The sequence below is a fragment of the Aptenodytes forsteri genome, unplaced genomic scaffold (genome assembly GCF_000699145.1).
Source record: "Aptenodytes forsteri isolate BGI_AS27 unplaced genomic scaffold, ASM69914v1 Scaffold9, whole genome shotgun sequence".
Lineage (NCBI taxonomy): Eukaryota > Metazoa > Chordata > Aves > Sphenisciformes > Spheniscidae > Aptenodytes > Aptenodytes forsteri.
Genome location: NW_008796217.1, coordinates 4,599,571 through 4,607,495, shown reverse-complemented (window position 1 = coordinate 4,607,495; position 7,925 = coordinate 4,599,571).

The window sequence follows — 7,925 nt, the reverse complement described above, 5'->3', positions numbered from 1 at the left end:
TGAGCAGAATAAGCATGCACTCCTTAACCACTGCCAGCTGGCTTTTGTTTCCAAATACAGAATGCTCACTAGGCAGTTTAGAGACTGGACATACTCCTAACCTTAAACTATGCTCCCATAAAAACACGCTGCTGAGATACCTCATTAACCATGCCTGTCTCCCAGCTTACTGCCAAATGAGAAAGACTGAATGACACAGAAAAATCATACATTTCTCCCTATGCACAAAAAAGTACTTAAAGTATATCCTAACATACTCTAGTGCTTACAGCAAGAGAGATTTTAAGAGTGTTGGAAGAAGCTTCTGCCAACATTGCAAGAAGCAGAAACACTGTCACTACTCCATTATACATGGATAGAAAAAGTGAAATCCAGAGACACAGAGTACCAAGAAAACACAGCAATGAACAGCAAGAGTGGCTGGCACTATGCTTATAAACTATACTATCATGTTTAATACAACCTCTAGCAATCTTCACAACAGAGACGCTCCCTGCTTTATGTGATGGGGCAGATTTGTGGGTAGAAGATTAATGTCCCCCTCCATCTGCTAATGACTATATAGGTCCCCTGGGCTTTGCACCAAGGGTACTTTGCCCTTAGCATGAAACAAGAACTGGGAATTTGTGTTCATTTCTACATGTGCCTGCTATTTCCAGCAACAATCCCAATTGCTAAATGTGTATTATTTCAACTTTATCTACCAAAAACATATTTTATCACGGCAGTTCAACTGTGATTCCAATTAGATTTTCAAAGAGATCAGTTAAAAGGAGAACAAACCAACAGGGGGGCACTTTTCACTTTTAAAGGGCTTACCTGACACAGCCTGCATTGGTATTTTCCCTGTAAGTGCTCTATTCATGAACTTTTCACTACATTTTCAAAGTGACTCCACTCTTTTGGATTTCCCTTTCTCTATCGCTGATAGCCTGCTGTCATGGACCAAGCAGCTCTGAAGAAAGAAATGTACCAGAGACTGCCATGCAAAGGAGAGGGCACTAATTAAAGTCTCCGTTTCCTTCAGGGGATTCTGTGAGTGGATTTTAACTTACCCCCGTAATTGTACCTTTGCTCCTGAGAACTGGAAGCAAATCAGAGGGAGCTTGACAGCCGGGTGGTCTTCATGGACCTAAGTCAGTTTGACATCCTGGAAGAATAAGGGGAAAGAGCAGTTATAAAGTGAAGTATTGAAGGAATAAGGCAAACATACTCATCATAACAGCGATACTTAGGGCAAAATCAGGGAAGATCTTAATGCTGTCTCCAATAGCAACAAATGAGAAATCAAAACCAGAGCTTCACTAAAGTCTCTGAATGCGGGTATCTCAGGTTCATGACATGCTTCCTTTCTTCCTCTTCCCACTGAACACCCCTGTCAATTGCAACACTGACCCTCTCCTCAGTTCCAGCTCAAGGAAGAAGTAGGTGTCCAAACCAAAATTCCCTGTGAGCACCCAAGGGAATTCCAGGGCCAGTCAACAGTGTTTGTACCAACACTGAGCACATGCAGTTAACTTCCCCCCCCGTTTACTCAACTTAACTTTGGAAAAAGAAAAAAAAAAAAAAAAAAGCTGAAATACCTTTGCAGCTGAACCATCAACACAAGAAAATTCTACCCTCTTTTTAAAAAAGGGACCATGGTAACGTGACCTCTACCGATGCTTTTGATCCAACTAGTTACTTTTCTGTCAACCCACTAACCCATTCCTGCCCAACAAGAAAAGCAGGACAAGAGAGAAAGAAATCAAGAGGGGGGGGAGGAAAAAAAAAAGAAAAAAGGATTTGCTCTGTACTGCCCTTTTTCATCTTTCACAGAGAATTGCCTGGTCTCAGACAGACTCTACCAGAGTGCAGAAACTGCAGCCACAAAAGACAATTCGTATTTCTTTCTCACATCAGCAGCACTACAAAACAATGAGTGTTGAACTAACAAAGTACTCTGCCTGTCCAGCCCTTAATACTCATAATATAACTTTGAATACACTTCTCCACTGGCTTCCCAGATCAGGAAATCTAAATCAAAGATATACACTTAACATTGTCAAAATTGATTGTAAAATCCAACCAAAAAACCCAGACTGATTTTGTATAAAACAGCAGATCTATCAGCAAAGCTATTTCTGTATTGCAATCTTGTTAGAACCAGCAGAGCTGATCCCCTATTTCTGATCTGAATCTAGTGATATTTGGCCTTTTTCTTATGGTTCCTCAACAACAAATCATGCATTCCAGCTTTCATTTAAAAATTAAAGAAACCATCCTTCCCTTTTATACGTGTACAATGCTGGAAAACACATCCTGAGTATGATTTAAATACACAGAGCAGCTAAAAGGGCTTGAAAATTGCTAATGTCTCCTGATTACTAAGTCACTCTCAGGTCCTTTTGGAAGACTGACTTAGAGTTGAAAAGCTTGAATCTCAATGCTTTTATATATATATATATATTTATATATAAAAATAAAAGAATATTAAAGACAAAAGCAGGACTCAAGGAAGGTAAGGGTCAGAGCAAAAACCTGCAGCTTCCCTTCCCTGTTAGGAGTACAAGATAGCATATCTCCTGCCCGACACCCTTTTGAGCAACAGCCTGCTCTCCTTAACGCGCCTCCTCGATTCCCACCCTGTGGCCTGTACAGGTAGGCAGCCCCTGCAGAGAAAAGCCACCCAAGTCTATGCACCCTACAGAGTACCGACAGCAATCATTCAAGCTTTTATACAAGCCCATTGTACCTCTGCAGAAAGGCGACACTCAATTTGGCCCACAGAGAAAATACAGCAGCCTAGATTGATAGTACCTACTTAACACTGCTGCAGGTTATCTATATATATATACTGTCTCCGACAGTCTTTCTGAAAAGCTGAACAAGAACCTTAACTTTTAAGCCTGAATCACAGCTAGCAAATTTAACTCAAGTACTGGTAAAAGGCATTTAATGTCATTGGCAAAAAACCAAACATGTAATTGTTTTTTGGGGGAGCAGGGGGGGTTACCGTGGATACATTCCTCCCTCCTTCTCCCACAAGCAAGCATGTATACACACAGACATATAGGATAACAAATAAACTTGTTCTCCACTACTGAATTTTCAAATTTTAACATATAGGCATCAATATATAAAGTTCACGTTAGTTCAGTGAGATACTGCTTGAATGAATAATGCTGGAGGAATTACAATTCACATAACAGATTATTTAGTCATCATTAACTCAAGGAAAAACTGAAATCTGAAGGCTAAATCTATGTGGATTTCTGGTGATGTCGTTATGACCTCACACAGATGGCCAAGACAAGAAGTGTTGGTATTTTGTCTGCCTTAGCACAAAGTTAGTTCTGAGAAATATGAAACAACTCTCTGAGAAAAACAACACATCTTATATTCAAGCTGTATGTTGCAAAACACAAATGGTCAAACATGATGCCACAACTACCAAAGGTGAGCCACTCGATCAACAAAGAGTACTGTCATCATATCAGGCCCAAAGGACGTGTCAACAATCAATCTTAGAGAGCTTCATTAGTCACTCTATCCAAAAAAAAAAAAAAGGCACTTTTTTATTACACCAAACTGTAACAGCCATTTCAAATTTAGTACGTGTTACATACCTTCCCCAGACTTGTGAAGAACTCACCTACACTAACCAGAGCCAAGTCCAGCAAAGACTACCACTTGCAATGCCTTACATTTATTTGTCAGAGCTATTCTCAACACATGGCAGCAAGACTGCGACTAGTCATGGCAGCAGCACGGTGCAGAAGCACTGTGCCCCACAAGACAGTTTAAATGTGTTCCTTTTGCACGTGTTCTTTACAAAATAATTTTTATTCTAAATTATGTTGGCCATGAGTACTACACAAAGGGCTTCTCTGATCCCGCAAACAAATAGCTCTTCCCTTCTAAGAATATAATTAAAAAAAATATTTAGCATAACTCCTATGATACTTGTTTTCTCCATGGGAAATCTTCTTACAGAATCAGAAAAATTTAGGCTGGAAAGGACCTCTAGAGGCCACGCCCTCCAATTCCCAGTCAAAGCAGTGCTGATTTCAAAGTTAGATCAAGTTGTTCAGAGTCTTGTCCAGTCAAGTTTTTAAATCTCTGAGGGCAAATCCTGCAACCTCCACAGACCCCTGGTCAGAGCTTAACCATTTTCATCGTTAATTTTTTTCTTTATTCCCAGTCAGAATTTCGCCATTTCAGTGTGTGATGACTGCACCTCATCCTTTCTCTGTACACACCTGGGAAAAGCATCTCTCTCTGCTCCGTAACAGCCCATCAGGATATGGAAGGCAGCAACTCACCTTCATCTTCTATTTTCCAGGCTGGGCAAACCCAGATCCCTCAGCATCTCCTTGTATGCTGTGTGCTCCAGTCCCCAAGCACCTGAGCAGCCCTCCTCTGGGCTCTCTCCAGTTTGTCCCTACCTTTCTTGCATGGGGGCCAAAGACTGGACACAGCATTATTCCAGGAACAGCCTCGTCAAGAGCAATAGTCACCCCCCTCAACCGGGTGGCCATGGTCTTGCTAATACAGCTCAGCACGCCATTCGTCTCCATTGCTGCAACAGCACGCTTGTTGACTCCGATTCAACGTTGCTTTTTAATCACTATATACTTTCATTCCTGCAATACCCCTACCCTAAGAATAAGGAGTTAGAAGAAAGCAAGTGATGTGGGTGGACACCAAACATCCCTTGGGCAATACTATAATGTAAACAAGAAGCCAATGTTGTAGCTAATATTCTTTGTGAAAAACTTACAAAGAAAAGAAGTGGGGCATGATCTTACAGCCACAGAGGTCAACCCACATTTTGCATGAGAAAGGATGGCAATACCCCATATCTTAGAGAAGCAGTAAACTTGCAAATCAGTACAGTAAACCTGAAAAGTACTCTGTTTCTTTTTCCGATCAATTTTTAAAGGGCAATATTTTAGCTAAAAATACTAACATCTACTGGTGGCTGCAACAAGGTGGCTGCTCCAAGTTAAAACTCTTTAAACTATTTACGTGAAAGGCTTTGTTGCATTTTCATATTTCACCTAGATCATACAGCACTGCTTTATAGGTCCCCTGACATACAGAGCAGCATCAGCTACCTTACTTTCTGATCTCAAAGCAAGTTCTTCTAAGGACAACCTCAGAGGAGCAGCAGAAAGGATTCGACAGGAGAACGCACTGCTTCATGAGTGGCATCTCAGGTCACCTAAACACAGATCACTCTGGAACAGCACTTTTTTACACTGACCAAACAAAGAAATATCTACACTTGAAGAAAATTGAATGTGGTTTAGAATGTAGCTATACAACTTCCTGCAGTTGACCCCAGAAAAAATAAAAGACATATGATCTGTAACTTCCTTTGACTTTTCTTTGAAGTCTAGATGCAAAGCTTTAAAGAGCACGATTTTCTTATTAGTTACTTATAGGATTTTTGCTAAATTAAATTTCCAAATAGTATCAAATGCTGAAGTATTTGCATGTACCAATACCATGGGCTAAAACACCCTCTCTTAACGAAAAACAATTTCTCATCATTATTTTAAGATAGGGTGTACTGCATTACTTCGATTAAATGAGCAGTACATGCCACTCACTTGACAGCGTTAATACCAAAGCATCTGCAGAGAATCTAGACATAGGTCAAAACAGGTAGAAGAAGGAGATGTGAGAAAAGGAAGATGTGTTACCTGTACTGAAAGCAGTCTTCCTTGCCTGGCTGTGCAAAGCATGCCCTCGCGAGGGGTGAATCAGGTTTCAGAGACCCAAGGAAGGCAGCTTTCTATACCACTTCATAGGATGCTCCCCATATGCAAGAATGGGTTTAATAAAGATTCAATTTATCATTTATTTAAAGCTTGTCTTCTATTACTTTGCTACATATTGCTGCCGCAGGGAGCAGCTTTTTCATATCTGCCTAGATAAGAGCTAAAACCTCCAGAATCATGACTGCCAAATACTCCCAACAACAGTCAGCAGCTCTGGACCTTAAGGTTATGCTGTGCAAATTCAAAACCTGCCCCCTTCACAGCTGCAGAAGTTCCACCCAAGAGCACAAATTATATTTTAACATAGAGAACTAGACATAGAAATATTTATACACACACGTATATTCATATCTGTACACTGCATAGGAAACATAAGCAGAATTCTGCATATTACAGACACATTCAAAGTAAATAAGCATTCAGCAATTTAATAACAGTAACAGACGTGGGTATCCGTAACATTCCACATCCATGAGAGAAATGCCATGGCAAATGCACCAGAGCTGCTGCATCGTGGTAGCGTCAAGGCACCTCTCCAGTGAGCCTGCTGCAACTCTGGAAATGCACGTGCTCCCAGCCCCACGCTGCCGTCTATCAACTCCCCATGCCAGCCGACTAAATGGGAGACAAGCTGCGGCACTGCACGAGAAGTAAGAGAGAGAAATGAGAGACTCTCCCAAGTAAGGCCCCTCCGCCTGCACCCAGCACAAACACACACATAGGCACAAGATTCAACTCGGGTCTGAAGTTTTACACGTGACCTGGAAAGGTTTTGCCATCACTTCTCTAATAAAAAGGACAAAACCCACTCTATGTGCGAAGCTTTTAAACACCTCCAAGACTGGCACTTTTACTTCTCCAGGTTTGGGGGGGGGAGTTCCGCCCTTCATCCTATCCTCTCCATTTAGCTTACATAGAGACCACCTCCAGAGTGCCATGCTAATTAGCAACAGCTTGCACTCTATGTTAAAAACAAAAATAGCCAAAAAAATCTAGTGAAAAGGGAAACTGAATGAGCTCATATGCATTTCATAATTTCATTAATATTGGCAGATTTTAATTATATCCAAATAATTTTAATTCTGATCTGATCAGCAAGCTTGCCATAATTGCTGAAAAATAAAGTTATGAATTAGATGTGTGGTTGGTAGGGTCTATTGCCCTACAGACTCACTATAGAGCGCTACAAAAACATATATGGCTGCAATCAAAGCTGACAATAATAAGCTCACTGTGTCAGGATATGAGAAAGAGGTGAACGGTAGAAAAAAAAGTTAGGCTGGTGTAGAAAATAAATCCAAAACCTCCAAAGTATTACTTCAACAAACAAAATAAACGTTTAATAAACTGAAGTTCTTTTTGCTTTCACTAACATAAGTAGCTCCCAGAAAAGTAGTATTCCTTATAGGTAAATGTCTATTCTACAAATTCTCTACATTTTCCTGTATTTCCTAACCGTTTGGCTTTTTGCCAGTGGGCCTGATTCTGGTTTTTTATGTCTGTACTTCCTACATGTTCCAATCTACCTACCTTGAACACGGACTAAACTATGGATTGCAGAGACTGAAAAGTTAAATGACTCTTCAACTCTTAAAGACTTCCCAGCAAATGGAATACTGCACATTGCTTTGAAGGAGGGAAATATGATTTAACTGACATTTCATCAGTATCTTGGGACTCAAAGATCATCTCCTACAATACTGAATATTTAATTAGAGTACAACCTACAAAGAAGCAAAATTTGACATAATTTTTTCCCCAATGTCTTGCCTAAGCTTCAACAATAGTTTGCACTTACAATATGCATTGTAGTAGACTCCATTATTATAATTAAGATCAGCTAAGCTATACTGTGGAATTTCAATAACTACTGTCTCCTAATATATAAACAAGGAGAGAGTAAATGATATTGAAAGACAACAGATTTAACGCAGATGACTTACAGAGTTCAATACTACAAGATACTACTGAAACAACAGGTTATTAAACAGGCAAGAACATATTAACGCTTCATGCATAAAGTAACTCTTAGCTGAGAAGGATTAGAAGAAACTTCCACCATGACAAAAAGCACACCGTAACTGCTCACAAAAGTTGGATGACACTGGCCGGACCTTGTATTGCACCCCACTGAGAAGTGGCAGCTTTTTAAATTGT